The sequence below is a fragment of the Emydura macquarii genome, unplaced genomic scaffold (genome assembly GCF_026122565.2).
Source record: "Emydura macquarii macquarii isolate MOO-44397 ecotype Brisbane River unplaced genomic scaffold, CSIRO-AGI_Emac_v2 contig_3108, whole genome shotgun sequence".
NCBI classification, from domain to species: domain Eukaryota; kingdom Metazoa; phylum Chordata; order Testudines; family Chelidae; genus Emydura; species Emydura macquarii.
In genome coordinates this window covers 5,935,990-5,959,734 of record NW_027133245.1, presented here as the reverse complement: position 1 = coordinate 5,959,734, position 23,745 = coordinate 5,935,990, and the positions used below count along the sequence as shown (strand labels likewise).

At 39.9% G+C, this 23,745-nt stretch overlaps 1 long non-coding RNA gene across 1 annotated transcript in view; it reads left to right on the top strand.

The window, feature by feature from the left end:
* LOC137141630 (uncharacterized) overlaps positions 1-23,745 on the top strand; it is a 124,358-nt gene that overhangs the window by 100,076 nt on the left and 537 nt on the right. The window contains exon 2 of the long non-coding RNA XR_010916684.1: positions 23,098-23,246. This is a non-coding gene — a long non-coding RNA (uncharacterized lncRNA). The remainder of the gene's footprint in view (positions 1-23,097; positions 23,247-23,745) is intronic.

The following is a 23,745-nucleotide window of genomic DNA, read 5'->3' as shown; positions in this document are numbered from 1 at the left end:
TCCAGAAAATCCTAAAGTTTCTGGCCCTAGGGCAGTCCACAGGCAGGGCTGCCATGCCAGAACCATGGATGCAAAAGCAGGGGAATCTCAAGTAGCAGTAGAGAGATTATTTTACCTTAGTTTACCCCTGGTGAATAATGCTGAATAATGTGTCCAGTGCTGATGGCCACTATTCGAGAAGCAGCTTAATAAATTGGAGAAGGTTCAGAGAAAAGCCACGAGAATGAGTCAAGGATTAGAAAACATGCCTTATGGTGATAAATAGATTGAGCTCCTTGAGTCTATCTTAACAAAGAGAAGGTTAAGGGCAACTTGTTTACAGTATATTATGGGGAACAAACACTTAATAATTGGCTCTTCATTCTAGCAGAGCAAGACATAACATGATCCAATGGCTGGAAGTTGAAACTAGATAAATTCAGACTGGAAATAAGACATACATTTAAAAATTTCAAGAGAGAAACTGGAACAATTTACCCAGGGTCATGATGGATTCTCAGTCACTGATAATTTTTAAGCCAAAACTGGAGGTTTTTCTAAAAAATCTGCTCTAGGATTTATTCTGGGAAAGTACTATGGCATGTGCTAAACAGGACGTCAGACCATTATAATGGTTCCTTCTGGCCTTAGAATATATGACCTAGTTCCCCAGCAACCCATTAGGTGAATTGGCGGGTAAGCAGGCAGGTTTCATTCAAAGTTTGTTGAATCAGCATTTTCTGAAGAAAGCTGTTTCACTGGAAAATTCCCAGCCCGATCTAATGATGACTAGATGGAAGGGGGCAGAAAGAAAGTGGATCCCAATCTGGAAACAGATGAGAACTTCAGAGGAAGACGAAAGAGACCCCATTGTGGACAATAATAGAATAACCTACTGTCAGTAGTTGATTTATGTCCCGAAGCTTGAGGTTTATATCTCTGATAGTGGATAAAGAGGAACTGGCTCATACAATTTATATGGACTTTCAAAAAGCCTTTTAAAAAGTCCCTTTTACAAGAAGCTATTTTGGAAATTAAGTAAGCAAATGGTGAGAGGTAAAGATAGCTTATTTTTCTAAAGAGCCTCATGTTAGGGACTGTGTCAAAGGCTTTCTGAACATTAAATAAAGTATATCAGCCAGTTGTCCTTTATCCAATATTTTGCTGCGACATCTAAATGATTCTAGTGAATGAGAGAGTCATGACATTCCTTTACAGAAGCCATGTTGGATTCTCCTTACCATCTCATGTTCACCTGTGTTTTTGAATTCTGTTTTTAATCGTTTCAACCAGTTCAACTGGCATTGAGCTAGGTCTCTTTGCTATGAAATTCTTTGGACCTCTTTTAACAACTTTTCCAAAGAGAGGTACAGTTTCCAAACTGTTAAGAATGGGATCTGATTTTAATTAGATTGCATATCTTTATCAACAAGTATCACTAGATATCAGCAACTATTTCGGAAGTTCTTTCAATGTTTTTCTTGATATTTTTTTTCCCTTCATTTTATACTCAGTTTCTCTCTGACACGCTATGTGGGCATTTATGTACCACATTAATCATGATATCGAGTTCCTTACAAGTTTTAAAAGTAAACTAAAGAACATTTAAAAATGTTGATTCATACATTCATTGGGGGATTGTTATTGTTTGACAGATGTGAAAATACTTTGGAAATCGTGTGCGACTTGGTGAGGCATGAGCTTCACTCATTTTCTCTTGGTGACACTTGTGATTATTGAATTCTGTACTCATCTTCCTAAGTCTCAGAAGATTTTTTTTTTGAGATGGGGGAGGTCTGGAATTCCAAGAGCATGAGCACCATAATATTGAGGGCTTCTGTGAATGCCTTTAGGTCCAGATAAGCACCTAAATCCAGACACCTAAATAAATGATGTGATTTTTAGAAGTGCTTAGCACAAAGCCATTCCCCCTGGTTTGACTGTACCTTCATGTACATCATGCTGCATATACAGTGTCACATGCCAAACAAATAATAATATTCCTTGCCTGAAGAGCTTGCAGCTTAAAAGTATGATGGGCACAATACAGCAAGGTGCAACCAATACAGAATGTTGAACATTCCTAATAGCTAAAAGGATTGTTTAAGAAATTTGTTGAAGGAAAGGACTTTACCAATGTTATCTCTGAGGCTGTTCCTAGCATGCAGGGAGCACTGGTAATAGAAAAATGGATTCTTATAGATTTCTTCAGTATTCTGACTAAAGAATAGGATGGCAACCAGTGCTGACTTTATGTGTTATATATAGTAATTTTAGACAGAGATAACAGGACTGGGTGAAAGTTTTAAGAGAATGTGTCAACCTGCCTGACCATATTGTATTTGTGTATGTGTCTTCTGAACTGAAGCTAACATTTGTACAGTACATTTATGTTTGACAAAAGCAGCAAGCGGAATCTGTGACAGTGATAATTCCTTCTGACTGGGAGAACTATCCGGTATTCCTTGTGGCAAGCAAAACCACCTATATTTATAAAGAGGATTGCCCAAGCACGCATGAGTCATTTCCCTGCTGAGCTGGAAAGGTGCAGGTACATGTAGCAGCTCATAAGATATTTATTTATTTTCATTTCTCAAACAATATAATTTCCTATCCATGTCCCAGCTCTAGGCTCTCTGGCATCAATTAAAAGATTACATCCAAAATTGTACAGTTCAAGCAATTCAATCATCCTTAAACATGAACAAATTCCAACTATAAATCAAAGTAAGAGAATGTAAAAGACAATACCCAGTGTTACCTCTAAGCCCTGTTTTATTCCCTCCATACTTTCACCCTTTCCTTTCATCTGGAAAAAAATATTTTGCAGCATGTGCTGAAGGTCAATTGTTGTGAGCTCTCTCAGAACAAGTGAAGAGTACATAGTCAAGTGTGACTCATAAGAATGATCTGCCTGTAGCTCCTTATAGTTTAAATCAAGAAAGTTTCAGTTTGAGTGCTTTTGCTAACCTCCAGGATAAGCTCCACTGATGTGTTCACATCTTTGTGCTGTATACTTGGAATTTGTACCAGTTCAGCTACATCACTGGCTGAACTGGGGCAAATTCCCAATGTAAACAGGGATTCTATCATCTTGAAGTTTGTTCTGTCTTTTTTATAGTGCCACCCTTCACCTTAGTCTCAGCACCTTTCACATAAAATTCAATTGCAAATCGAAGTCCCTAGTGGACTTTACGGAGTCCACTACTTCTTCAAGTAGTATCCCTATGAGTGCTCCACTGTAGGTGTGTCTGTGCCCCTGGGCTGCTGATTGAAGAATCTTGATAGCAGTCTGTCCCACCAGTGCATGCACTGCTCCCTGCCTGCCACTAGGTCACCCAGCGTTCACGAGCATTCCCTTCTCAGTTCCTTTTCAAATGCCCCTTGCTAGAGATGGATCTCAGAACTGTTACCTCATTTGTTTTTTGTTGGTCGTGAAAAAGAAAAGAAAAGAAGGTTTGTCTCTTGTCAACTCTGGTGGGGGAGGACCTCCCTGGACAAGGGTGTGCCTAGCTCTGTAGGTTTAAAAAAGTGCCTCAGTTGCAAGGAATTTATCTCAGTGACTGACGGGCACTCACAGTGCATTCACTGCCTGGAAGAAACGCACAGTCCACAAAGGCGTGGTCAGGTCTAGGAACAACAGAGAGTTAAGGCTCAAACTCCTGCTCATGGTGTCAGCCCTTTAACTTTCAGAGTCCTGACGACAACTCTTACTGCAACTTTCCACTTCAAAGGCAGGTGATCCCAAAAGAGACAAGCCACTCATTTAAAGACACCAAGGAAAGGTCTGAGAATCCCTGCAGTGAGCCCCAACTGAGCCGTAAACAATCTCTGGCTTTATCGGTATCATTGGTACTGACAGTGCCGAAACCCCCTAATGCTGGTACCCAGGGCATGCACAGTACCAAGTTGACAGAGCAAGTTGGTCTGCCCAAAGAGCTGAAGGGCACAGGCAAAGAACTGGTACTGCGGGCACGTGAAAGGCACAGAAGATCCGCCTTGGGGAAGACTGAATCATCACAGACATCAGTACAGGCACCGACCCTGGGGCACACCAATAGACCATATGGCGTGGTCCACATCTCCAGCTCCATCATTGCAAGTCTCTCAGTACAGACATTCACCACTAGTACCGATGCTATCTACAATGCCAGATTTCCAGTGCATGATGGATCTCTCAGTGTCTGATGCACTGGATTCGCCCCTACGCAGGACCAGGCCCCAGCACCAAGTTCTCCCAGACCATTGGACTTGTCGACATCTCCCTGCCACACACCACATTTCTCATCATCAGAGCCGAAAGTGAGCAAGAAAAATTGGGTTTTCACTGCTCTTCTGACTATATGGGACCCAATTTCACTATGGGCACCAGGTACATTATCCATCTAACCCTCGGTTTCCATGGTTTGGCCAACCGTAGTACCAGACAGAAATTGATAGTGGTCCAAGCAAGCTGTAGGGACTGAGGTGTGGGTGGTCATGCTCAATAGTTAGAATTGGAACTGGGATCAGACTTAGGTGCCAAACAGAAGGTCAAAGCTGTAATCTGCTTCAGAAGTAAGCTTAGGAGCAGAGACCTGGAGTGAGACAAGAAAACAGGAATGGGGAACAGATAGAGGGTCTGGGATAAGGAAGACAGAAACCAGGAAGAAGCTGGGAGGCAGAAACAAGGAAAGCACAGGAAGGCAGGGCTCAAGTGTCAGGCAAGTGGGCAAGGTCTCTAGTAGCAGACAACCAAAGATTCCTCTGATTGCTCAGACAATTTTCTGTGCCTCTTTCTGGTTTAAGTAGAGCTGTTTGGGAGGCTGGATGTCCCCCCAGTCAGGAGCTTCATGAGTGGGGCCTTTGTGAGTTAGAGATTCTCTGGCCTGCTTTCCAGTCATTTAAATGAACTGCTGGGTGGCAGCCATTGTCTGGGCACTGCTTTGGGACCCTTGGACCTGCATGCAATATCTCTGATCCCTCAGATCTGTGTGTCAATTTTAACATCCAATTTCAGGTGAAATGAATAACAATAATCGTGCCTAGAGTTGCTAAATGCATGGATTACTATGGCCAGGTCTTCATCTGGGAGGAAGGAATGAAGTTTCCTAGAAAGATTGAAGAAGGCATTTTTGGAAATGAATTTTTCCTGGTCATCCAAGCTTAGTGACTTGTCAGTGTTCTTTACATTTCAGTCCCTCAGCTGCTCCTGAAATAAGGTTCTCAGTTCATACACATTTTTCCTGCCTTCTGCTTTAACATTACAGCACTCAAAAACCTAAAGATTTATTTATATTATGCTTCTTCTTGACACTTGACTATACTACAGAACACTTGCTCTACAACACCTCATTAGCATTATGGATCTATGTCCCACCTTGAACCTCTAATTTACACAATACTTTATCTTTTCTATACCATGTCCTCCGAACTGAACTCCACATGCAACGTAGCCAGTCTTATCTCAGCTTGGATTTCAGCCAAGCCATAACATTGTTTTTTGTTTGTTTCTCAGCAATTTTCTGGTCATGATAACACTATTGAATATGTGCATTTGGCTGGCTAAACAAATTCCAATAATTCTTTCAGTATCAAACTTCTGTTCTTAAAGGCTAGGTACACTAGTTATTCTAAAGATGTGCATCACCTACTGTCTTCATCCTTAGTTTAGTGGAGAATGCCCCAGCTTACAAACAGAAACAATGTCATAAGAGGTGAGTCAGTTCATCAGCTCTTGTTCTGACATGTAATGTATTTATAGATTTGCTAGGGCTTGTGTTACAGTAATCATCTTTAAAGAGCAAATATATAGAAAGAGACTTTGGTGATGCCTTTCTAATTTTTGAATATCAGGGTAATAACACTTCCAAAGGGAACATCATCATCATATGAATAATACAACCAATGTCTAAATCAATGACAAAGGAAGAGTAATTTTATTCAAAAATAAAATATGGTTGTAAAACTAAGTTTGTTTGTTTTTTTAGTAAATCTCCAGCTCCTTTCACACACCCATTTCTTTTTATTTTTCTCATTAATGCCAAAACTCAGATCTATGTTATCTCATGTATTTGTGCTAAGTTTACTATTGTATAATCTTTTAGTAGCTTGGTGAAATCTGAATGCAATAATGCTGTACATTTTATTGACAGCCTTTTCATTCCTCAGCATAGTTTTTATTGTTCTTGTATCCTTGTACAAATTGACACACAAGATCCCATTAGATTAGACAGACAGATTGTTTGACATACAAAAGAAATACCAAATGTCACTGTATTTATTTTGATGAAGGTCAATCAATACCAGTTGCTGCAGAATTCATATGAAATAGATTCATATTTTAAATATTAGGACTTTTAGAAAACGGTATTCATTAAATCAACAAAAAAAGGACTCAAGAGTCAGGTTTAAAAAAACCCTGGAAATTTGATATATTGGCTAGAATTTTGGTACTGATTAGAAATCTGCAAAATCATATGTCATTTTCTTTACTTATTTATTTTACTTCAGTCCATGGCTTGTGTTATGCAGGAGGTAAATGATCTAATGTTCCCTTCTGGAATAAAAAAAAAAATCTATGAATTTGAGTCATTTAATGATTGGAATTATTGAAATACACAACACAGTTCGTATAAGGACATGGGCCTGTTGAAGTTTGGACAGTTTTAATTATTATTCTAATTCAGTTCAGCGTATTTGGTTTAAAAAAATTCAAAGTATTTCTCTCCTCCACAATTCCTTGCCTTTGCTGAAATTCCTTTCTCAGACTCAGAAGTTTTTGCTATCTCTGTTACACCAGCTGCTATCTTCAAACCACTTTGATTGTACGCAGACAGAGAATGACGCTCCAGAATTCAATGGACTTGTGCATGCCCAGGTCCACTAAAAGTACTCAAAAAGAGCCTGCAGCTACAGCCGAGCATGTACATCTCCCAGAGATCTTCTGTAGGGCTACCTTTGCCCTTATTTCTAATATATTCTTCTGCACTGTATATTGTATAAACAAAACCCTTAACTGTTATATTTAATTCTCAGAAATTAATTTCCAAAATAAAACCAGATTTTACATTAACCTATCCAGTCTTTTGTGTGTAATTATTTAGTGACCAGCTTGTCCCCCATGAAGGATATGTTTGTTACAAATTCTCACTCACAGAGCCACACATCACTGTTCCATCAGGGAGTAGGATTGCCTCCTTGGGACAAGCATGGGATTCAGTACCCTGTGCATCTCATGAGATCTATAGAAGTCAAGGCCAAATATGCACATACTTGTCTCTTCACTGTGTTCTAGCACCCCCTAATAGCATAACTTCTTCAGGAGCCTGGCTGCCAATAGCTCTTTTCTGTTTATTTCCTCCAACATCCCTTTCTTCAACCAGCTTTTTTTTTTACAATGGAATTTACATGGGGATGGGAGTGGGGGCAAGGTGGGGGAGAAATGCCATGAAAGCTTATTTCTCAATTTGCAGTCCAATTCCTTTTTACCAGATAGTGCCTGTAGAGAAGCCTTGATAGGATATGGGACTAGGGAGATTCTGTCACATCCCCAGGCCCAGTTTACTCTGTGTGTTTCCCATCTCCTTCAAAAAGCAGAGCTCACAATGAGATCTTAGAAGATAAAACTCCAATTTTGTCAAAATGTCCTCTGACTTTACAGAAGGGTAAATGTTTGATAGAGTTCAGAAACTGAGTAGTTAAATACTTTGTATGTGTGTATCCCTTTTATATTGTAGATCTTAAAGAGCTTGATGACAAGAATAAACATTAAAGCTTGTCAAAACATTTTCCAACCAATGTTTTTCCATCAGAAAATGCTGTTTTCTCAAAAGCAAAACATCCTTCAGGAACATGTTGATTTTGATGAAATTTCATTTAGAAAAAAAGCATTTTGATAAGATAAAAATGTTTTTTTGAAATTTTAGAGATGGAATTATGTTTTGCTTCAAAATGATTTTTTTTTCATTTTGAATTCTTGTTTTATAGCAATAAAATTACAGAATTTAAAAAGTTAATATTGAAATGAACTTTGATTAACCCCACATGATTTTTTCAAAATTTTCATTTAACATGAAATTGAGGTGTTTTTTTTTTTTTTTTTTTGAATTGGATTGAATATAAACTGATTTCAAAATCTCAGAATTCTCACAAAATGTAACTTCCAGTTTCCACAAAACTCTAGTAAGCATTAATATTCCTATTATATAGATTAAGAAATTGAGCTATAAATTGAGCTATAAGATGAAAACATTCAAACTTGGCAGCGTAAAATTAGACACCGCAATCCATGCTCAGGCCACAACATATTAAAATGCCTAAATATAGACCTAGGTGCATCTAGGGACCTTCACTGGGAAATTTTTACCTAAGTGACTTCTACTTTCACACACTGAATCAATGGAAAAGATGAGACTAGAATCTAGATTTTATGATGTCACATTTCTTCTTTTTATTAGATATCTAAGTACTCTGAGAAGTATCCAAAGTTTCTTGTAGATTTGTTTCCAAGTGCAAAATCAGAGGCTGAGTTGAGATCTTTTCAAACATAAGGACCGTCATGTTTAATTCTTCCCATATGGTTAATTATATAATAGATGCAGTGAATGGTAGGTTTTGACATTTAAGGGTAATTTTTTTTAATAGATGGGCTTGCACAGTCTGTGTAAAAGTATCTATGTCAGTAATGCTGTGCAACTATGAACATGGACTTTCCTTTTTCAAGAAGACAAGAGACCAGAGTGTGCCAGAAAGATACAGCAGTATAACCTGTGTGGTCCTGAAATATGGTTTAAGCACAGAATTGTGATTTTTCAGCCTCTACAAACTGGGATTATTTATCTAATTGCAAATCTCTAAATGTAATCAATACATTTTCAAATGTAAGTAGCATTTATTTTAATGTGCTCTCATTCGTAATGCTTTGTTCTGTTTCCTACAAATCCAGTTGTCCAGGGATAGATTTGTCTGGAAAACCATTTAATTTTTTTTACAATATATACATATAAAATAAGACAGAATGGTGATGTTTACACTGTTAATAAGGCTTATACAGTCCAAAGGCTTATATCAAAACCATTTTAGAAATACAAATCTTTGAGACACAAGCTAATTATGATTTTTGTGAGAAGTTACAGGGAATTTGGACAGGAAAAAATAATCATTTTCTGTAATATAACATTTAATAAGGAGGGGAATATATGCCTTCCATCGGAGCAGTACCTCTTCTCTCCTCAGCTCTCGGGCTGACACCAGGAAAAACTCTCAGAACAGAATCAGCACAGGAGCCAGAGAATGGACAGAACTGGGGCAGTGTCCAGGGCAGTGAGTAGAGGGACTGAGGCCCACTCTATGGCCACCCTTTCTTCTACCCCTCTGGACCTAAAATGGGGGTACCCTGCTCTGGGGCACTAGATTGTATGCATCATGCACCTTCCTCCCATGCCCTGTCTGGCTGTGGGAGGAAGAAGTTTCTAGAGTGGAGGTAACCCTGGGAATAAACAACCCCCAACATCAGCTGGAGGAACTTGGGCAACCACAAGTAGCAGGGTGGCGGGTTAAGGAGCCCCTAGACACCAATGATGTCATCAGACTCTGCTTTCTTCAATTTGCACTCTGTGTTATTTTCATAGTGATAACTGGCTGTTTCCTCTAACCTTCCTCTACCTTCTCCCACACAGTCTCCTCACTGCAAACTCACTCCCCTCTCTTCCACCTCATTAGCACCCTTTCCTTTTTTTTTTTTTTAACCCTCCTGTTAACTCAGCCCCTTCACCAAGCGCTTCTGCCTGTCCTCTCTAATAGAGACACACAACACAAAGTACGCAAAAAGCAACAAAATGTGCAACTAACATGACATTTGCCAGGTATCACCCTGAATGCTCTTATGTTGTATGTTGTATCATATTATTCCATCTTTTGTCTGTCTCGTCTATTGAGATAATAAATTCTCTTTGGTTCACGGATCATCCCTTACTATGTGTTTGCACATGGATCCCCCTATCCTTTAGATACTACTGCAAATATGGAAGGTGGACTTTCTCGAAAGTGGCCTATTCTGTCCCTATCTCTGCTTCCCTTGAGGTTGCAATTGACTTCACTAAGAGCAGAATTAGGCCAGAGCTGACTAATAGTACTAATAATAGTTCAGCTTCAATAAAATTAAGATTTTGCCTGCTTCTGCTTTTTTCGTAGCTCTGGAAACAATATTTTTAAAGGAAAAAAGAGGTGTAAAATGCAAGTTAAAAAGAGCAAATGAGTGAGCAAACAGGAGGGGTCATGTTTATTAACAAGAAGAGAGCCGTGATCAAAGTGAAATTGTGCACACAGCCTTCTACGTTAATTTTCTGCAAATCTGATAGTATACGTGTAAAATTGCTTTTTAACTTATCTGGATGACTGCACAGGCAAGTATTTCCCACTTTCAATTACATTAGTTCTCTGACTTGCTCTTATGAAAATATTTCCTATTACTTATATGCAAAACAGCATGTGGAAAAAAAACTAAAGTAAGTTACCCTAAATATTTAAATAATTTCCTGGAATTTTGTCATACCAGCCACACCCAGTGACTTTCATGGGAATTGTGAGAGTGACAGTCAAGAATGGACAAGCCTGGTCTACACTGGAAATTTATGTCAGTATAGCTATGTCTCTCAGGGGTGTGAAACCCTGAGAGATGTGGCTATATAGACCTAATCGTCCAGTGTAGACAGCAGAATTTTTCCATTGATTTAGCCACCACCTCTTGGGGTGATGGATTACCTTCACTGAAGGGAGAATCCCTCCCATCAGCATAGGTAGTGTCTACACTGAAGCGCAACAGCAGCACAGTTGCAGAGGTGCAGGTGCACCACTGTAGCATTTTAAGCTGTAGATGTACCCTGAGTTACTCTCCTCTTTTCTGTTAAAGGGAATGAGTGGGTGCCATGTGGGAACAGGGAATTTGGGTATAAGGGATCTATTTAATATAAAGATGAATGAAGTGTCTCCTCCACCCCTCCTCCCTGTCTGTTCTATCAAGAGTATTTTTCTGGAGGATCTCTGAGCTTGATAGAAAAGAAAAGGTTTGTGTAAGTATTGAATGGTGAATGTCCAACTTTTCGTTATTTAATCTCTTACAATCCCCACAAAGTAATACAATCACATATCTGTATCTGTATCTCACATATCTGCAGTCCTTGCTACATGCACATTTAATCACCTTTAAGGCATATAATAATTATAGAAATGGCTATAGAAAGGGAGGAAAAACGTATCAGGAGATAGTGGAAATAAAAGTAGATAAATATACCTAAGAATGAAAGACTAGGAATAATCAGAATTTATCTCCGGAGACGACTGCTGTTTAAGGCCCTCCCATCTGCGTAGGTAGTGTTTAGCACTGCTGTAGTGTTTTAAGCTTAGACATACTGTTAGGGGCCATAGATTGATTGTCCTGCTCCACTGCTGCCCTGCAATTCGGTCCTGTAGAACTCCAGAAAGTGGTACAAAATTCATTCAGATGAGCTCTCTAAACTCTCCACTGGTTCACTAGTGCCTGGTTCCTCTCTTTTGAGACAGAGCTGAACAAATTCACAAGTGCAATTCTCTGACAGGGTTGCTTGTGGGGTTATTATAGAATCATAGAACCATAGGTTAAAAGAGACGGCAAGACTATTTTGTAAATCACCACAGTCATTATTTTCCTTTTCACCAGCAATCTTGCACACCAGCATTCTCCTTACACTCCCTGCTGTCTCCTTCTTAATACAGTATATGGCAATGCTGCATGTTTCTGGCTACTGTATCTTTTTTATCCACCCTGAGAAAGAGGCAGCACATAGTTGAGTCATTTGAAGAGCAGATCAGAAAACAAATTGTTTGGATTTGGCTCACATTTTGGGCAAAGGTTGAGATAGGATTTTATTTTATCCAAGCCAATCAACTCATCTCTGTGAGATCGATCACAATACTATGAGGGACATGCATTTTTCAACTATATTTATTTTTACTTATATCTAGAACAATAAAACATCTCTTTTCCTTGTACAAACTTTATATTTGGACTGTCTGTGCATTTGTTATTTTCAGCACTACTATATGTAGCACTTTACTGTCACACAAAAAGTTGAGATCCCAGTCCCACTCTAGGTTAGACAGATGAGAGAAATAATAACAGCCCTAAGTGGATATCGGGTGGGTGGAGAAGACAAGGAAAAGCTCTTGGGACCAGGTAGTTTAGGAACGTTTGTCCTGTACATTGTTTTGATTTATAGTTATGGGCAATTTTCTCTATGTTTAAAATAACTGTCATGCACCAGAGTGGAAGTAGAAGGAGCCAGGGTAGGGATTAGTGGTGGAAAGTCAATAAACAGAAGTGATTTTTAAAGAGGGATTTTATTTTGTGGAGGATATGTCACGACTAATATTTCACAAAATGTTCCTTTTCTGCTTGCTGTTTTTCTCTGTTCTGAATCATTTCTAATGTCTTGAAGATGAAAAGGCAGTTTAATTGTTCCTCTTTGTTTTCATTCTCTGGCTTCTGACCTCCACTTGATTCCAGCTTTACCAAGCTTCCATGCTTATTGCTATTTATTTCAAAGGAAATCGTTCATTATAACAACATTCAAAAATGAGATTAGAACAAACAATCAATGAATGTTTTTTGCATAGATATTGGTTACTCTGGAAAAAGGAAGCTGTCAAACATAAGAAGTTACTTTCTAATTGTATGTATTACTATTGCTTTATCAAATAGCCCCAGATTCCTATTAACTCTGTTGCCTTATCTGAATCTCATTGGAAAGTCCTATAGAATTTAATAGGAATGAAAATATAGGGCTCTATAAAAACTGCTCAAAATATCTGTAGGATTTAATAGAGGATTTATGTCCCTGCTATAGGCTGGTTTGAAATTTCTATAGGAACATTTTCATTGTCTGTAGAGCGTTTCTTTAAGGAGGAGGAATTATTTATTATTTTTTATTATAGTAGCAGTTAGAGGCCATATTTAGGACTGGACCCCTATTGTGCAGCACATTTTGTAAGCACATAATAAATGATGGCCCAGGCCCAGAACAGCTTATATCAGTCAAGGTATAGCACAAAGTAGCTACACAGCCAATCACTTACTGTGACACAAATCTAGATTCTTCCCCTCTGTGTGAAGAAGCTCCCAAGACATCAGAACCATTGAGGTTCCACTCTCCACTCTGCAGATTTTGCAGGAGGTTCATTCACATCTCATGTTCTCAGCATGGCCGATCCATGTAGAGGAGTATGCCAGAGGAGATGGACACAGAAGGTTTGCTGCAGATCCACCCCTTATGCCTCTCACCCACAGGGGACCAGAAGAAGGGTTTATGTAATGAACCTCTGAGCAGGGTCTATACCTTTCCCCTCTCTATTCAAACCCCTACCTCCCGAAAACTACTTGAGCTAGAGATTACATTTAGGATCTACTGCTCTTTGAATTGTTGCCTATGTCTCTGCATCAGTGATATTGGCTAAGAAGGTACCAGATGTAAGTGTGAAATGTTGGTAAATAATTTTTTTTGGCCTGGATTCTGAAAATTCACAATTCATACCATTAAAATGGTAATTTTTAGACTTTTTGCAGAAGGGACCAGTCAGTTAATTAATATTACTAATACAGGATCCCATTTTGCAAACCTTACTTCCATTTGTAAGTGCTACTCAAAGTGAGTATGCCTATTAACTTCAGTGGCACTACTTTCGTACATGCATGTCCCTCAGGGGTTGCAAGCTCAGGTGTTAAGCTACTAAGATGATGCTTAGTGCTTTTCATTCCTTTGACATGTGGAATATGTTTTCAGGAGGTCAGTCTAGTTAATCATAAAGTTCCATTTTGGTCTTACGAATCTATGAACCTTTATGTTTCATTACCCTGAACCATCTTTAATTATTTTGTGGCTATATTAGACAATATTTATATTGAAAAATCCTTCACAGCGGTTATACAAAAAACCATGTCCTTGTCTTATAATATATGAGTATTCACTTACCATACCAAATAGGGAAAACCAAAACCCATCAACTTCAAGAGTTTCTTTTGCTACTTTGCTTAGTTCTATGGTTTCATAATATTTTGATTGTTTAGCATTAAAATATGAATGAGACCAATATTTTCTGTTCACTCAATGATGCAATCACACCTATTTTTGCCACAGCAAATACACTCTTATTTTTAATCTTAATGTGGAGTTTGATATTAGTGTGCCAATGGAAGACAACCTAAGATTACTGTATCTGCTCTCTCATCCTGTCATAGCAGGGACGGGGTCTAAATATAGGAAGACACATTACATCCACATTCTGCATTACAATTCATTATCATAGGTTAAAGCTTTTCAGCCTCCACTCTAAAATTCCTTGCCTTTCAGGCTTAAGTTAGAGTCTTAGTATTACTTTAATGTAGTGGTGGGTGGGTGTTTTTGTTTTTTTGTGAGTGGTTTAATTACAAAATACGTTGGTTCTAACTGAATAAATTAATGATTAAATTCTACATTGGATACAGAACAGTGCAAGTTATATTAAAAAGTCATTATATTTGGAACTCAAAGCAAGGCACTATAATTAAAAGGCAATTGGATGAAATTAGCTTTGAGACTACAAGATTTTAAGCAGGATCTGGTAAATGAACATTAACAGTTAACATGTGCCTTTTATTAGACCCTTTTCTCTTTTTTTTTTTAATTTCCTCCCAAACCCAAAGTTGAGAATTTTAGATGTCAATGAAATAGACACATGAAAGACACCCACACTGATATGCGCCATTGCACTTTGGCTGTGCCCAAGCCCATAAAATTGCTTTCCATCTCTCAGCCATTGATAAATCAAAGCTGAAAACATCATGTGGGCTACAATATACTCTTTGTTCTCATAACTTGTTTTCATCTCCATCAATGATATTTTGTATCCTACAGCTGTGTGTTGCAGAAAATAAGCAGCTGCTTGTATGTAGCTCCAGCTATTACTAATTTAAACGTTTGTCATTTACTACAAGACATTGTAAGTGAATTTAACAAAGTTCAGATAACTTTGGTTTTCATAAACATTAAACATTTAACACTTTAAGTTTATCGCATCAGATTCTGCCAGGTTGTAAATAATCAAGCTTGAAGGTTTATATAGTTGTCAATATTAAGAAATTAGTAGGTTACCAATATACTTGTTGCTGGCTAATGCTTAAATCCTGGAAGTCCAAGTGCAAACTGCTACTACTTTGTAAGTTTTGTTTTGTTCTGTGCTGTGTTAAATGTCTTGTTTTCATTTTCAATGCTTCCTTTGGTATTGATAAAGTATTATGGTACATGTGAAATCATTCCCCACTGAATAAAGTAATGTGCCCAGGGCGAGTGACAATGACTATATGTCTTTAGTTGAATGCAGAAAAAGCAGAAGCCAATAAAAGACTGCTATAAACACCACATTTTCAGCAAGAGAAGTATACTACTAATACATCAATCTAGAAGAGATCTCAAAAAAAGTGATTGGTGTTAGTGACATACAGGCATGCTCAAAAGATTAAATCCATTCATGTTGTTCTTTTCCGGTCCACGTCATTCATTTTGTATTTAGCAGGATGACATGCAGCATCTCATTCATACTTCTGGTATATTTCTCTAACTTATTTTGAGACTAGTCCTACAGTCCTTTCTCAGGCAAAATTCTCATGGGGCTAACTCCTACACTCTTACATAGGAAAAATGTCCACTGAAATAAAAGGGAGTTTGTCTGAATGAGAACAGCAGGCCTTGACCTTATGATTATAATGTGGATTTTAGCTTTCCTTAGAGATTTATCTGGTAACTCAATGGATTATTTCTACAGATGTGTTAGCAGACATGAAAAGATTATCATTCAGTATGCAGACTAATTGTAGATGATGGCACCAGTAGTCACATCATATCAGTTCAACACATAGTTTATTTATAATAGGTCACATAATAATAATGTCATTGGTTATACAAATGTAACCAAGCTACCATTCTGGTAAAAATGCTCAACAGCTAATACTTCTGGCCTTTCATGTTGCATGAAGGTTTCTAGTAAAAGCCAGTCTCTAGAAGTCAGGACCACAAAAAAGTGTTATGCTGGCAGCAAGAAAACACTTATTTGTTTACTAGAACATGAGAACAATGTTTCAAACATCAGAGAAGTCACAGATCATGCAGGAGATAGACAACTATGGACTTGAAATCCTGGGCATCAGTGAGAACCGATTGACAAGTGTGGATAAGAAGCACTTCAAGCAAGAGAGGAAACATCTAATCTCTTCAGGTCATAGTGACAATATACACACAGAGGGATTAGCCCTCATTATGACAGATTCTGCGGGGAAAACACCCACATCAGCTGGGAACCTGTCAACCAATGCATCATATACACTAGATTCCAAACCAGATTCCTAAAGGAACATAGTGACGAGGATAAAGATGAGTTCTATAATTGTCTCTGAAATGTGGCTGACAGATTACCAAAACCTGATTTACTCCTTATGATGGTTAAATTTAATGGTAAAGTAGGATGTGATAACCAAGTAATAGAAAGAGTAATGGGGAAGTATGGGTAGGGAATCATTAACCAAACTGCCAAACGACTCACTGAATTGTGTTTGGTGTCTGACCTCATTCTTGCAAGCATCCTGTTCCCTCATAATGGCATAGTAAAGAAACATGGAATTCACCAGATGGTAAAAGAAAAAGTCAGATTGATCACATCTTCATCAGCTCAAGTTACCGTTCATCTGTCCAACACACACGGGCATTTCAAGCAGCAGATGTCAGTAATGACCACTATCTTTTCATTGCCAAACTGAAATTAAAACTGAGAAAGAACAGCTTTAAACAAAAAGTGGCAAAACAAATCAATGGTACAGAACTGAAAACAGAAGAAATTCCAACCTGAACTAAGGAAGAGAGTTAAGGCACTGCCAGAGGCAGAGAAAGGTGAGACACTGACTGGACCTGAAGAAAAAGGGCAGTGCTCAGAGCCACTGCTTCAAGCTGCAGCAATCAGCATAGACAGAACAAGAATTGGATAAGCCAAGAAATGTGGCATCTTGTTGAGGAAAAAAAAGCACTGATAGCACTCAGGAGTTTTCATAAGACAAATTAAATAAAAGCCAACAGGAGAACAAATAGACAAAGCAGTAAAAAAAAGCAATGCAAGGAAAGATAAACATAGATACATTAAAGACTTAGCAATTGAGGCTGTTGCTATGATCAGAAACCACACAGTCATTTACCAAATGACTAAAACCCTGTGTGGAAACATCAAAACAGGACATTGGCTAATAAAAAGTAAAGATGGAAAAATGCTTTTAATTGAGGTAGAACAGGATAACAGATGGGAGGAACATTTCCAAGAAGTCCTCAGACCCAGCCTACCTCAGCACCAGAGTTTGATGAAATATGTAAACCTCACCTACTTGATATCAACTGTGGTCCAATAGAGATGTCAGAAGAAAAAACTGCTATCAAGAAGCTGAAAAATAAAGCAGTAGGAGATGATCAAATCACAGCAGAAATACTAAAAGTAGTTGACCCTGCTGCCCTAACAAAACTGGCAGAGCTGTTAAATCGAGTCTAGAGGAAAGCCTTTCCTGACCAGTGGAAACATGGAATAGTTGTCAGAATACTCAGAAAGGATTGTCTTATTTACTATAACAACTAGAGAGGAGTCACGTTGTTTTGTGTCATAAGGAAAGTCTTCTGAAGTGTGATACTGCACAGGATGACAGAAGCAGTGGATGTAAAGCTTATGGAAGAAAAGGCTGGATTCAAGCCCAAGAGATCCTGTGCAGATCAGATATTCACACCAAGGGCCATCAGAGGATGGTATAGCATGTCAGGCTCCTCTTATTATCAGTTTCACTGATTTTTCAAAAGGCATTTGATAGCTTGCATAGGCTTACTGTAAAGTGTCCCCTGTTGTGGGCGGCGCCAGTGGCTCTCTCTCACCATCTATCTCCAAGGGAGGCCACACCTCTCGGTGCCTGCACCCTGTGGGAAGTCCCAAACAAAGAGGCGGTCTCCTGCCCTTAGCATGGTAAGTCCCAGTTTCTGGCCCCAGCCCTGAGGAGGGTGGGCCTAACAAAGGAGAAGTAGTCTCTGACCCTTTAGTAGGGCATGCATGCTGTCCAAGGCCTGAACCTTAGGCAGGGCGGGCCGGCAAACGGGACCGGTCTTGAGCCCTTCATAGAGTGAGTGAGTGGCTCTGGGCCCCGGCCCTTAGGCAGGGCAGGCATAGCAACGGTACAGTCTCTAGCCCTTCTTAGGGCGAGTAAGTAGTTCTGAGGCCTGACCCTTCTGCAGGGCGGGCCTGCCAATGGGAACCATCTCTAGCCCTCACCGGGCAAGGAACTAGTCTAAGGCCTGGTCCTCCGCAGGGTGGGCCAGCAATGGAGAAATAGCCTCCAGCCCCGGCAGGGTAAGGCAATAGTCCAAGGCCCAACCCTTGGGTCAGGCAGTGAGGAATACAGTCTCTAGCCCTTAGCAGAGCAAGGAAATAGTCTAAGGCTCAGCCCTCAGGCAGGGCGGCAGACAGAGGAAAACAGGCTCTGGCCCTCAGCGGGAAATCACCCCTAGGTCGGGGTAGGAAGAGGGAAGGAGGATGCAGGCCCACCCATCTCCACTGCATCCCAGCCCAGGGCCCTGTCAGTGATGTGGTGTCCTGTCACTGAGTCAGCAAGGCTCCAGCTGAAACATACTGCCTTAGTGCAAGCGCAGGCTCAGCCAGACTGTAGTCAGATACCCCTGGGCTACTTCCTCCCACCCTTTCCCTATAGTACCTGGTCCCTTCCGTTGCACTCCAGTCCCTTGGGGTTCTCTGCCCAAGGGACGTTCCAGAAGCCCTTGGCCTCGTCACTTGACGGCGGGTCTAGGAACTCATTGGGATCATCCGCGGAGGTCAGCTTCTCCAGGTCACAGGATCCGGAGGCCTCCTCTGGCCTGTAGAGGGTTGGAAGCTCAGGTAGCTCCTCCAGGTTCTCCAGACCCCAGGCAGTGGGCAGCTCCGGCAGCTTTTCCTCCGGGTAATGGTCGGGCACAGGTTCAGGCCCCAGCACCGAGGGAGAGACGTCTTTCTCCCTCGGCTGCCTTCCCCTGACTGAGTGGGCAGGCCTGGCTCTTATACTACCTGCCCCACCCACCTGCTCCCGGTCAGGTGTCACTGCGATGGGCTCCGCCCCACAGAGGAGGTTCGGCTCTCCTTCGCCATCTATCTCCGAGGGAGGCTACACCTCCTGGCTAAACATACATTATGCAATTTTCTTAAATCTTATGGAATTCCATCTAACATAGACATCAAGGCTATATACAGTGATGCAAAGTACACTGTATGGGTGAACAATTAGATGGATGGTCAGGCTCGGGCTGCAGCTATGGGACTCCCACCTTGCAGGGTCCTAGACCCTAGGCTCCAGCCTGAATGTCTACACGTCAGTTAAACAGCCCCTTAGCCTGAGCCCCAGTCACAAGGCAGCCGTGGGTTTTTAATTGCAGTGTAGACATACCATAAGTGCCTATGAAATATTCTGTATATTGGATGGAGGGACTTGATTACCAATGAAGAGAGCTGAGAAATTACCAATCATCTCCACTAGAATTTGAAGGAAACGTTGGACATATTTGGGTCACGTACTCCGGATGCCAACACTCAGACTCCTACATGGAGCTGTAACATGAGGAAATGAGGGCTCCCAAGAGAAGCCTTCAGAAGAACCCTTGCAGAGAGGGCAGAACACCACCACAGAACAAATGGAAGCAGCTTCTAGTGACAGAAATGGCTGGAAGAGACTGGTTTCCATTCTGTGCACCAATACTGGTGAAAGAAAGATGTAGTAGAATTCACACACTCAGATTTTCTGAAACATTAAAGAGTCAGTTTGTGTGCATCCAACACTTGTGAGTGGACTGCTTTGAATGCATCTGACCTATATTTGTTTGCATGAATCAGCTGCCTGTGCATCAGTCCTGGTATTTGTTTTACCATGCAATACATCGTATTTGTGTGGGTAAATATTAATTTTGTATGCACACATATCAAATACCCTTGGTGAAGTTGCCTAAGGAGTTTTTTCCTAAACTCTGTCAAGCTATTCTGATTTATTTTGACCACCTACGGTTCTTGCTCATTATTTCATTGTTTACTATGTCTATAGGGTAGAAAATTGCTTTTTAAAAATTAACGTTAGGGGTAAATGGGAGCAAAATTGTGCCCTCCTTAATCAACTAAAATTGAAGAAATGCTGTGCATGACAACCCATAGTTATCTGCATGATTTTTTTCTAGCTAACTAAGGGCCAGTATGGTTATTCCTTCATAGTAGACTGGAAATTCATGCAGTTTCCACCAATCTGTTTATCTGAGGGTTATATACTGCCACCCATAACCCCCAATTTTGTAAGGCTCAAATGGGAGACACAGAAAATATTAATGCAGCATGCTTTGTGCTGTGAGATTCATCCCTTTAACAACAAGAACTCTTTCTGCAGCCTGCATTTCATGATTCTTTACTTCTGAAATAGGTAGTTTTCAACAATAAAAGTGAATGGACATTAAATTTATATGGAACATTGTAGGGCTGTCTTGGTTGACATGAGCAGGCCCAGAGAAGACAAGCCTGAACAAGTAATTGCTGAAACAACTATGTTAATATGTATATAGTAAATAAGGAGGCAGAAATTAACTAAACTCATTATTGTGGGTGTGTTTATAGTAAATATAGTAGGCAGAAAAACTCTGAATTGATAAGCTTGCCTTATGCAATCGGCAAAGCAATTTGTCCTGACGTGCAAGAAGTCTAGATGTTAGTAACTAGGAAAGAAGTATATAAACTGTGCAGTGTGTGACATGAATTGGAATCATGTATCACCTTGTACTTGATCTCCCTGCATCTTGCCCTGGCTAACATGGGCAAAGAGCTGATATATGCCTAATAAAGTAACTTGAATGACAAGATGGAGTCAAACCAAGTTTTTTGGTTCCCAGGAAAGTACTCAGAGGGAATTCCAGACACAGGGAACTTGAGGATTAAAAAGCATGGCATCCCTCCAAATAAACACAATTGAGATATGCTGCTGTAGTACTGTAGTATTTGAGTGCTAATAGTTCCTGAGCCACTTGCTTCTCTAGACACCTCTTACTGCCCTCTGTGGAACCTATATTCAGAGTAAGGCCCTGGATGACTGCAAGTGACTAGGGCTATCCACGTAGGAGTGAAATGACTCCATGCTGTCCCCATGGCGGTATGGCTTTCTCAACAACCATCTTCAAGAAGAGGCTTCACTGTGTGGCAAGGAACACATCTACAGAGGGGGATGGCCATCCATTAAACCAATCCTCAAACCCCCTCTGCCCACAGAATCTGATAGCTAAGGAGCATTTGCAGAGCCATTTCTTCAAGATCAGGAGAATTGCAGAGCCAAGACTCTCTCTCCTACTTCATCCCATAGGTCCTGAATTTGTTTCTGTCTGTTCACAGAAGCAAAAGGGAGCATTTGGCCCTAAATAAAGAGGCAGGAATTCCAGATGAGACTGTCTCTTCCCCTCTGCCCCACAATGTTTTACTAAGATGTGTTTGGATGGCAGAAGAGTGCAAATGATTCATTTCTGTGTTACTTTGGTAATGTGTTCAATTCCCTGCTAAGTATCAAACATACTCAGCTGAAAACTGAAATTAATATCCATTTCCAAAGTAGCAAGAGAACTGAGAAGTGCTGATCACTCAATGCCCATTGACAGCATTATTTAATTTTTATTGTTTATATTGAAGTATTTCTCAAAGACCTCAATACAAAATCAGGGCCCTATTGTATCTGGTGGTGCTCCTACTACACTTACACTTCAAAAAGGGAGCTAAAGGATGGAAGTGGATACAATATACAAACACAGTGATCAGGCTGATGGTCAGCTCATGTTTCATTAGCTCCATGGTGTTTAATTAAAAATAACCCATCTCCAACTTCCCCTTTTCCTAACCTTTAAGTAATTTTTGTTTTGTTTTTCTACCTAGTGTATTTATCTCTTTATTATTCCTGTGTCCCTGAGTTATCCTTCCTTACAATCATCCTGAATCCATGTCTTTCCCTGATTTCTACTTTTGTAAGTGTCCTATCCTCTACCTTGTGGAAAGGAAAGAAATGCTATCTTGAATTTTATGACAACTTGATGAATCTGTGAATAAGGACAAATTAATATTGTTTACTCTGTAGCAATATGGAGCTGCTTTTATTTATTTCCTGTCCCATTCCCAGCAATGAACAGTAGCAGTTTCATTTAGGAAAACAGAATTCAGACATGGCCTATAGTGACTCTGGTGGGAGAACAAGATAAAGTGGAGATAATGGGATAACCTAACATTTTTTTAAATTCTAAAAAGGGGGATGAGTAAAGTGACTGATAAACTGTCCATTTTTAATCTCTAGAGTCTTTCCCATTCTAGACAGTGATGACAGGGGCACACGACCAGTGTAAAGGAAATCTTCTTGTCTAGCATTCCTCATAGAGGAGTCTGTACAATAATTAATGTTTATTTCCTAGACGGAGCTCATTTTGTTGAACTTTTCCATTTTTTTAGAGTTTACTAACAGTTATGAGGCTCCTGGCAGTTTGTGGCTCCAGTAATTGCTCCCCCTCCACCCATTTGCCTTGCTCCTCCCACAATTGGCCTCAGTTACAGATTTGTTACCCCCCAAAAAATAAATAAATTTAAAAAAACCAAAGCAAAATTAGGACAACTAGATCTAGACACACACATAAAATCTGTTAGAATAGAAATACAGTCAGAAATAACATTACCTGATTATGTTAGATCCACATGACAGAGACCCAATTCTAAATACAATTTATGAAATCCTGCTTGATCAACTCAGTGGTTGAGTTTTTGGGATCAATTTAAACTTCTTCAGCTCAGTTTTGTCCTCGGACACAAAGGTGTTACAATTCCTATTTGTTGTAATGAGAGCTCCAGTATCATATTGGGGCAGAACTGGACTCCAATGTATGCCTATTATTTATTAATTTATAGGCGGTGTTGTTCATTCTATCAGAGCATTTTGAAAAAGACATGAATGTTAACAGAACAAAAAGCTAATGACTACATTCAACAATCAGTTCCCTTTCTTCAATTTAGTTTCAAAACGGAATCAGCAGACACATAACCCTGGAAAGAGCACTACATCAGTGGGCAAAATTCAGATACCCAAAAGATACGTCATGAAAAAACAAATGAACCAGAAGACAGTTGTCAAAAAGGAGCGCTGAGCAACCACAAGATTAAGAGTAAGTCCATAGGAGTTAGTAACTGTAGGTGGGAGGAAAAACTGCTGAAGGGGATAACCCCAAAGCAACTCAAATCTTCCAGTGTGACTTCCAGAAACAGCACTAAAGTGAAAACAAGAATCCCCACAATTAACATGAGGGATGCTATTTTCTGAAGTGCTCAGTGGTGGCATAATGTTGAAGCCAATGTAAGTTTTACTACTGACTTCAGTGGAAGCAAGCTTCTATATGGAACACTTCTGAAAAGCTCAGCCTTTGTGTTTGGAGGTGGTGTGGAGCCAGACTGTCCTTTGTTGTCCCTCTGGGAGGCGTGACCATTTAGGAAAGCACCATACCTTCCAGAGCTTTTTGCTATACAGAAGGAGGGTATTCACCGGCACACCCTTTAAGAGGCTTCTTTTCATGGAAGGCTGGCTGAGTTAGATCATAGGGTCCTGGACCTTTTGGGGTGGGTGGAGATGTTGCTCAGGAACAGTCTTTGAGGCATAAAAGTGGCCCA